A 9,494-nucleotide genomic window follows, 5' to 3' on the forward strand; every position below is an offset into this window, starting at 1 on the left:
CAGCTAACTCTCCCCTTCCCTGATGTGTCACAGTGTCTGCAACTTGGACACCAGCTCATCAACTCTGAGCCAAAGTTCCTCGAGCAGGCAACACTTGCTGCAGATGTGGTCACCATGTATCACACCAGTGTCCAGCAACGCCTACATACTACAGCTGCAACACATCGCCTGCCCAGCCATCTCTATTCTATTTAATTAATTAATTTGGATGTTAACGATTTCGAAAATGAATTTCTAAATTGTACTCTTCAGTTGTAATAACATCTCCTGATTTAAACTACTTGGCCAATCAAAAGAGAGACAGAAGACATACCCACCAATCACCTACTGTTTTCCTTTGACATCACACATCAGCTCTGACAGTAGAAACAGGTCCTCCTCACATTCACCTCTAGGTGCTGTTGACTGCCTGTCCCAGGATCATCCTCTCGTACTCTCCTCTAGGTGCTGCTGACTGCCTCTCCCAGTGTCCTCCTCTCTAACTCTCCTCTCAGTGCTGCTGACTGCCTGTCCCAGGGTGGTCCTCTCACACTCTACTATATACATTTAAAGTTCAATGAGTGTTCTAGAAAAGTAAACAGAAACTCATTGACTTGATGGCATTTTCTCCAAACGCAAAGTCATTAATTTATAAGCCACTTTCAGGTGTGACAACCTTGATCCTTTTGACTACAGCAGGGAGTAAGGAGACTTCTGAAAGCTGTAATGTTATTATTACTTACCTTATATGGAAAGTGGCTTGGCAATGTTGTACAGGTCACATGATAACTGCAACCATCTTGCCTTATCTGCAAAAAGCATTAAAAAGGGCAGGAAAAAGGCTAATCCACCATCTAGAGAACCATCTGGAAAATAGCTTCAACCCAAAGACAGACACCAGAAACAGTTAATGGTCTACTGTAAGTAAATGGGCAGCTAAAAGTGCCACACCTGCAAAACTAGAAGCAAGGAACCTCTCTCCTCTCTGCCAACCCTGATTCTACCTACTAAGCTCAGCTATTAAAGCAACCTCCAGCAATTTGACAGTGGAAGCTATCACAGCTGCAGAGAAAACCCTATAACCTCAAGACCTTCACTTCAGACAATGCAACATACCAATCTTCTGCTGAGTTTTTTAAATTGAATTTCTCACTCCAAAGTAAGAAAATACATTCCCCAAATACATTGTTCATGGGCAACTTTGGGGAAACACCTTTGAAGAATCTGTGACAATATGTGTTGTATGTATGTATATATCAATCCATCATAAATCAACATTTTCAGATGGAACTCTTATATGCTTCAAAGCCTCACCATTTCAATTCTTCAAAATTAATTCCAAGAATTTATTTTTGAATTGCATTGAATAGTTCTAAGTTAAAGTGGACCAAAAACCTGAATAGCCTCCTCCTCTCTGTAATCAGAATATTTTGAAGGAAGCATCATTAAACAGCAGACTACATAAATATGACAGCACTTATCTCAGATTACCTACCAACATTTAACCTTTTAAGTTCATCATTCATTTACTTTTTTACAACCCTGATAGAGACTGTTAGAGACCGTTAACTTTTTAAAAAAGATATGAATTTCACCGTCACCCATGCAAAGAATTGTACAAGATTTCATGTTTTAAGACTTTTATTGTAACAAACAAGCAAAAATCATCATCAACTAAACATTAAGATAAAGACTGCAGATGCTGTAAATCTGAAACAAAAACAAAAGATGCTAGAAAAACTCAGCAGGTCTGACAGCATCTGTGGAGAGAAAGATAGAGTTAACATTTTGAGTCCGTATGACTCTTCTTCGGAGCTAAAGGGAAGTAGAAATGTGGTGAAATATATAATGATAAGGGTGGGGGGGGGGTGGGTGGGTGGAACAGGTGAAGCTGGATAGAAGACCAGTGATTGGTGGAGGCAAAGGAGAGGTTGCAAAAGATGTCATAAACGAAAGGTCAAATGAGTGTTAATGGTAGTGATGCTGGCTAACTGATGTGCTAATGTTGACATTAAGAGTGGAAAGCAGAATGTGATAATGGCCGGACAAGGGTAAGCACTCTGGAAAGAACAACATGAACAAGTGACAGATGGCCCTAGTGGGGGTTGCGTAGGGGGAGGAGACGGCGATAGGAAAAAAAGATCGAAAATAGGCTAAAAGCTGGGGATAAAACAATGAATAAAAAAGGAAATAAATTTTTAAAATAATAACAAAAATAAGTGGAAAAAATAAATAAAAATAAAAAAATAAAAATTAATATTGAAAAAAGGGGATCAAAAAGAGGTAAGGATGGAGGAGAGAGTTCATGGTCTGAAGTTGTTGAACTCAATATTAAGTCCGGAAGGCTGTAAAGTGCCTAATAGGAAGATGAGGTGCTGTTCCTCCAGTTTGCGTTGAGTTTCACTGGAACATCGCAGCACGCCAAGGACAGATATGTGGGCATGAGAGTAGGGCAGTGTATTGAAATGGCAAGTGCCAGAAAGGTCTGGGTCATGCTCGCAGATAGACTGAAGGTATTCTGCAAAGTGATCACCAATCTGTGTTTGGTCTCTGCAACGTAGAGGAGACTGCATTGGGAGTAGCGAATGAAGTAGACCAAATTGAGGGAAGTGCAAGTGAAGGAGGGGGGAAGTAAAGGGGAAGTACAGGTGTTGCACCTTCTGTGATTGCATGGGAAGTTGCCGTGGGAGAGGGTTGAGGTGTCGGGAGTGATGGAGGAGTGGACCAGGGTGTTCCTGAGGGAATGGCCCCTATGGATGCTGACAGTGGGGGGGGGGGGGGGGTGGGTTGGTGAAGAGAAGATGTGTTTGGAGGTGGCATCCTGCTGGATTTGGCAGAAATGGTGGAGGATGATCCTTTGAATGTGGAGGCTGATGGGGTGAAAAGTGAGGACAAGGGGGACCCTATCATGGTTCTGGGAGGGAGAGGAAGTTGTGAGGGCGGATTCACGGGAGATGGGCCAGGCACAGTTGAGGGCCCTGTCAACCACCGTGGGTGGGAAACCTCGGTTAAGAAAGAAGGAAGACAAGTCAGAGGCACTGTTTTGGAAAGTGCCATCAGAACAGATGTGACAGAGGTGAAGGAACTGAGAGAATGGGGTGGAGTCCTTACAGGAAGCAGGGTGTGAGGAGCTATAGTCGAGATAGCTGTGGGAGTTGGTGGGCTTGTAATGAATATTGGTGGACAGTCTATTACCAGGGACTGAGACAGAGAGGTCAAGGAAGGGAAGAGAAGTATCAGAGGTGGACCATGTGAAAGTGATGGAGGGGTGGAAATTGGAAGCAAAATTAATAAATTTTTCCAGGTCCAGACGAGAGCATGAAGTGGCACCAAAACTCATCGGTGCACAGAGAAAAGAGTTGTGGGAGGGGGCCTAAGTAGGACTGGAACAAGGAATGTTCCACATACGCCATAAAGAGACAGGCATAACCAGGGCTGATGCAGGTATCCATATTTGGAGGGAGTGAGACAAATTTAAGGAGAAATTGTTCAATGAAAGAACAAGTTCAGCCAGATGGAGGAGAGTCGTGGTGGGGATTGTTCGGGCCTCTGTTCGAGGAAGAAACAGAGGGCCCTCAGATCATCCTCGCTGGGGATGGAGGTGTAGAGGGATTGGACGTCCATGGTGAAGAGTAGGCGGTTGTGGCCAGGGAACTGGAAATTGTTGATATGATGTAGGACATCAGAGGAATCGCGGATGTAGGTGGGAAGAGACTGGACAAGGGGAGAAAGAACGGTGTCAAGATAGGAAGAAATGAATTCCATGGATCAGGAACAGGTTGACATGATCAGTCTACCAGGACAATCCTGTTTGTGGATTTTGGGGAGAAGGTAGAAACGGGCTGTGCAAGGTTGGGAGACTGTGAGGTTGGAAGCTGTGGAGGAAAGATCTCCAGAGGAGACAGTCTTGGAAACATTGGCTTGATGTTCGGTGATGGGGTCATGGTCCAGGGGGAGGTAGGAGGAAGTGTCTGAGAGTTGGCACTCAGCCTCTGTGAGGTAGAGGTCAGTACACCAGACAACAACAGCACCACCCTTGTCTGCAGGTTTGATAACAAAGTCAGGGTTGGACCTGAGAGAATGGTGTGCTGCAAGTTCAGAAGGAGACAGGTTAGAGTGGGAGGGAGGAGCAGAGAAATTGAGATGGTTGATATCAAGCCAACAGTTCTCAATGAAAATATCAAGGCCAGGTAAGAGGCCAGAGGGAGGGGTCCAGGTGGAGGGAGAATACTGGAGGCAGGTGAAAGGGTCCGTTGAATGAGGGGAGGACTTCTGCCCAAAGAAGTTTTATTTTGTTTGTTAAGGGGAGGTCATGTCTGACCAATTTGATTGAATTTTTCGAAGAGGTGACCAGGTGTGTAGATGAGGGCAATGCATTTGATGTAGTCTACTTGTACGGCAGCAAGGCTTTTGATAAGATCCCACATGGGAGACTGATAAAGGTAGGAGCCCATGGGATCCAAGGCAAATTGGATCCAGAATTGGCTGAGTGGCAGGAAGCAGAGGGTGATGGTCGAGGGGTGTTTTTGTGACTGGATGCCTGTGTCTAGTGGGGTTCCACAGGGATTGGTGTTCGGTCCCTTGCTGTTCGTGGTATATATAAACGATTCAGACTTGAATGTAGGAGGGTTGATCAGTAAGTTCACGGATGACACAAAAATTGATGGGGTGGTAAGTAGTGAGGAGGATAGCCTTAGATTACAGGAGGATATATATAGGCTGGTCAGATGGGCTGATCAGTGGCAAATGGAATTTAATCCAGATAAGTGTGAGGTGATGTACTTGGGCAGGACAAACATGGCACGGGAATACACAATGAATGGTAGGACCCTGGGAAGTACTGAGGATCAGAGGGACCTTGGTATGCATGTCCACCGGTCCCTTAAGGTAGCGGGATAGGTAGATAAGGCAGTTAAGAAGGCATTTGGGATACTTGCCTTTATTAGCCAAGGCATAAGAGCAGGGAGATTATGCTGGAACTGTATAAAATGCTGGTTAGGCCACAGCTAGAGTATTGTGTGCAGTTCTGGAATCCGCATTATAGGAAGGATGTGATTGTACTAGAGAGAGTGCAGAGGAAATTTACCACGATGTTGCCTGGGCTGGAGAGTTTTAGGTATGAGGAGAGATTAGATAGGCTGGGGTTATTTTCCTTGGAGCAGAGGAGATTGAGGGGGGACATGATTGAAGTGTATAAAATTATGAGGGGCATCGATAGGGTAGACAGGAAGGAACTTTTCCCTTTGGTGGAGGGATCAGTAACCAGGGGAACATAGATTTAGATGCAGGAAGTTTAGAGGGGATGTGAGGAAGACTTTTTTCACCCAGGGGATGGTGGGAATCTGGAACTCACTGCCCGAAAGGGTGGTGGAGGCAGAAACCCTCATAACATTTGAGAAGTAACTGCCGAGGCATACAAGGTTATGGGCCTAATGCTGGAAAATGGGATTAGAATACTTGTTTGACCGACATAGACTCAATGGGCTGAAGGGCCTTTTTCTGTGCTGTAGACTTCTATGACTCTAAGTGAGCATGGAGACGAAAGCAATGGAAGAAGAGTTCAGCATCGTGCCAAGCCCAGAATTCATTGAGGTGAGGGCGTAAGGGTATGAAACTGAGTCCTTTGCTGAGTACTGAACGTACAGCATCAGAGAGGGGAAGGTCAGGGGGCATGGTGAATACACAGCAAGGGCTGGAATTTGAAGACAGGATGGGGTCAGAGGGATGGGAAGAGGTGGAGGGTCCTGGATGGGTTTTGGTATCAATGATTTGTGGGAGCTTGCGTTCCTTAGCACCTGAAAGAAAGAGACAGAGCTTCTTGTTAAGGCGTCGGATGAGACGGAGAATAAAATGAAACAGCGGGCAAGGACAGCTTCAGGATAGGGTGAGTCAGTGCTGCTGGAGGGAGAGGTTGAGTGTGTTCATATGGCGGTGCATGGCACTGAATGTGGATCTCAGAATGTGGTGAGAACAGCAGTCCAAGGAGCATTGTGTGTCCCGGAGACACCTGTCATCCTGGGGTGGATTCAAAACATGAGGGGTGGAACTTCAGTTGGAATCCACATGGGTTAAGTTGGAGACGGAGACAGTCTCTGAGGAAGGAGCAACTAAACATTACTTAATTGGTAACAAATAACCTAAACTGCAGAAAAGCTATTTCTTTACTTCTTAATACAACTGAAAACCCCACACCATGTTTATACATTATGCCGCATTCTCAGTAGAAATGTAATCGTGTTTTATATGTATCAAAAAAGGCAATGATCCTAGGGGAACATCACTGTCTACCATCTTGCACTTTGAAAAACAACTATTTACCACAGCTTGCTGTTTTCTGAGCTTAACCCAACTTTTTTTATCCAATCTGACAATGACTTCTATTGCATCAGCCTCAATTTTGTTAACCTGACTTTTATGTGGTGCCTTGTCAAAGGCTTTCTTAAAACCCTTTTTGTCTATTGTCAAAAATTTAGTTAGATTAGTCAAGTACAATCTCCCTTGTACAAATTAATGCTGGCTCTCCTTAATTAAGTCCAACTTTTCCAAGTACCTGTTGATCATTTTTTCCCCTGATTATTGTTTCTAAAACCTTTGCCACTACTGATGTTAAACTGAATAGCCTGAAATCACTAGGAATGCTCTTACATCTTCTCTTGAATAAGTATGTCACATTTGCCACTCTCCAATCCTCTGCCACCTCCCCTGTATCTAGGGAAGATTAGAAGATTATGGCAAGCCTTTCTGCTATTTCCACTCCCATGTCCCTTAAGAGCCAAGGTTGCAAGCCATCCGGACCAGGTGACTTATCCACTCTGAGCATGTTCAGCCTTTTGGGCACATCCTACCTATCAATTTTCATCGTATATATTACCTCTATGATCTCTGCATCTACAGATATTTTATCAACATCCTCTTCCTTAGTAAACACCAATACAAAGTATTCTAGCCTTGCCCTGTGCCTCTAAGCATTTATCGCCTTCTTTGTCCCCAATAGGCCCCACACCACCTCTTCTCGCTTACAGTTTACATGGGCAGCAGAAGATTTTTGGATTCACTTCTGTGTTACCTGCCATTTCTATTCCCCATTTCTATTCCCCTAGTCTCTCTTCGCCAGGCTTATTTTGTCCTTCACTTCCCCTTCTACTTAATGTATTTGGTCTGGTTCTTGCTTGAAGAATTCACCTGACATGCATCATACACCCTCTCTTTTTTTGTTTTGGTTTCATCATATTCCCTATTCTCCTCATCATCCAAGGAGCCCTAGTTTTGGTTCCCTTACCCTTCCCCCTTGTTGGAATGTACCTAGGCTGTACCTGAAACATCTCCTTAAAGGTTACCCGTTGTTCCATTCCAGTTTATTCTGTCAATCTTTGGTTCCATTTTACCCTGGCTAGATCCCTTCTAATCCCATTGAAGTTAGCCCTCTTCCAATTTAGAACTTCTACTTTAGATTTTTCCTTTCACTTCTCTATTACTAATCTAAACCAATTATCATTTTTACCCAAGTGTTGTCCCAGACACATTTTGTCCACTTATCCCATTCCCTAGCACCAGATGCCTCCTTACTAGTTGGAGCAAACGTATACTGGTCAAGGATGTCCTCTTGATTACATTTCAGAAATTCCTTCCCCTCCTTAACTTTTACTCTAATAATACTCCAATTGATATCCGTGTCACTAAAATCCCCTGATATCACCGCTCTATAGTTCTTGCGCATCTCTGTGATTTTGCAGCAGATTTGCTCCTCCATTTCTCTGTCTCACTATTTGGAGGCCTGTAGAATACAACGAGTTGCATGATCACCCTTTCTTTAACTCCTCAACTCTAACCAAGTGGATTCCAACTTTGCCCCCTCAAAGACATCTCTTCTTTCCAACACTACAATATCTTCCCTAATTAGTACTGCTACTCCACCCCCTTTATTTCTTCCCTATCTTTTCTGAACACTTTGTATCCTTAAATATAAGTATCCAGCACTCAACATCTTTAAGTCGCATTTCCATTATTGCTTGTAGGTCACCAACCTTATTCAGCACACTGTGTTTATATACATGCATTGTAAATCTGTCTTTGTATTAATCATAGTCCTTCTTAGTCTGCTCCTCTCTAACACCCTATTCTACCCTATTCTAATACTAGCTAACACTCTCCCACGTTTATGCATCTTATTTTCTTATTTCTCTTTTGTACTTCTATATGTTGGTGCCCACCACCGCCCCCCCCACCCCCAATTTAGTTTAAATCCTTCTCAATCACACGAATGAACTTTGCCATGCCAGCCATGCCCATCAGTGCCCATCTGTTTGGAATTGCATGTTTTAATCCCTCCAGGTTTCCGCCCTTGCTAAAGCACCAGAACGACTCTTATCATAGTGATAAATCATATACTGTGACGAAGTTAAACTATCCCTCTTTGCACTACTTGATCTGTGCAGCCTTTGACATGGTCACCTTCCAATCTTCTTTGGATAGTGCGGTGGTGCCAGAGGACTGGCAAAGTGCAATGTTAGTCCTTTGTTCAAAAAAGGGTGTAAGAATGAACCCAGCAACTACATGCCAATCATTTTAACTACGGTGGTGGGAAAGCTTTCAGAAGCAATCCAAGACAAAATTAACAGTCACTTAAACAAGTGTGGATTAATTAAGGAAAGCAAGCATGGATTTATTAAAAGCAAATCATATTTAATTAACTTGTTTAGGTTTTTGATGAGGTAGCAGAGAGTGTTGATGAGGGTAATATAGTTGATGTCATGTACGTGAACTTTCAAAAGGCATATGATGAAGTGTCACAATAGACTGAGTGACAGGAAATGGAGTACAGTAGTGATGAACAGTAATTTTTCAAACTGGAGAGAGGCATACAGTGTTTCCCTCAAAGGTCTGCATTAGGATTACTACATGACCTACACATGACCACTATGTTCGTAACCTATACTTGGGTGTAGAAGGCACAATTTCAAAATTTGCAGATAGCACACAACTTGGAAGTATTGTGAGCTGTGAAAAGAGTAGTGGTAGACTTCAGAGGATATAGGCAGATTAGTGGAATGTCTGGACACCTGGTAAATGAAATTTAATGCCGAGAAGTGTGAAGCGATATATTTTGGTAGGGATCAACATAAAATGAAGAGTTTAATTCTCAAGCAGGTACATAAACAGAGAAACGTGCGGGGTATCATATGTTGTCCTCTTCCAGATGCTGCATCCGTTCCACTCGCTGTCTCCGTTCATCTGGGTCTGAATCTCAGGATTTGTCTTTTATTTGATTATCTCTCTCTCCCCCAGCTCTCCTATCTCCTGAACACCCACTCCCCCTGCAAGCTCAGTCTCTCAGTTTCGTGGGCAAAACTTACTTTCTGGCGGACATGCGGCCCTTCAGCTGCAGCCTTTCTCCTCTCCTTTGGCGCCTGGCAGGTTTGAGCAGACTGAACTCTTGATCTTGGGGTTTCAAACCCAGTACCATAACCACTTGGCTATTTAGGTCAAGCCTTCGAGTACAAACCCATTTCCATCTG

Source organism: Carcharodon carcharias, chromosome 3 (assembly GCF_017639515.1).
Source record: "Carcharodon carcharias isolate sCarCar2 chromosome 3, sCarCar2.pri, whole genome shotgun sequence".
Classification (NCBI taxonomy): Eukaryota; Metazoa; Chordata; class Chondrichthyes; order Lamniformes; family Lamnidae; genus Carcharodon; species Carcharodon carcharias.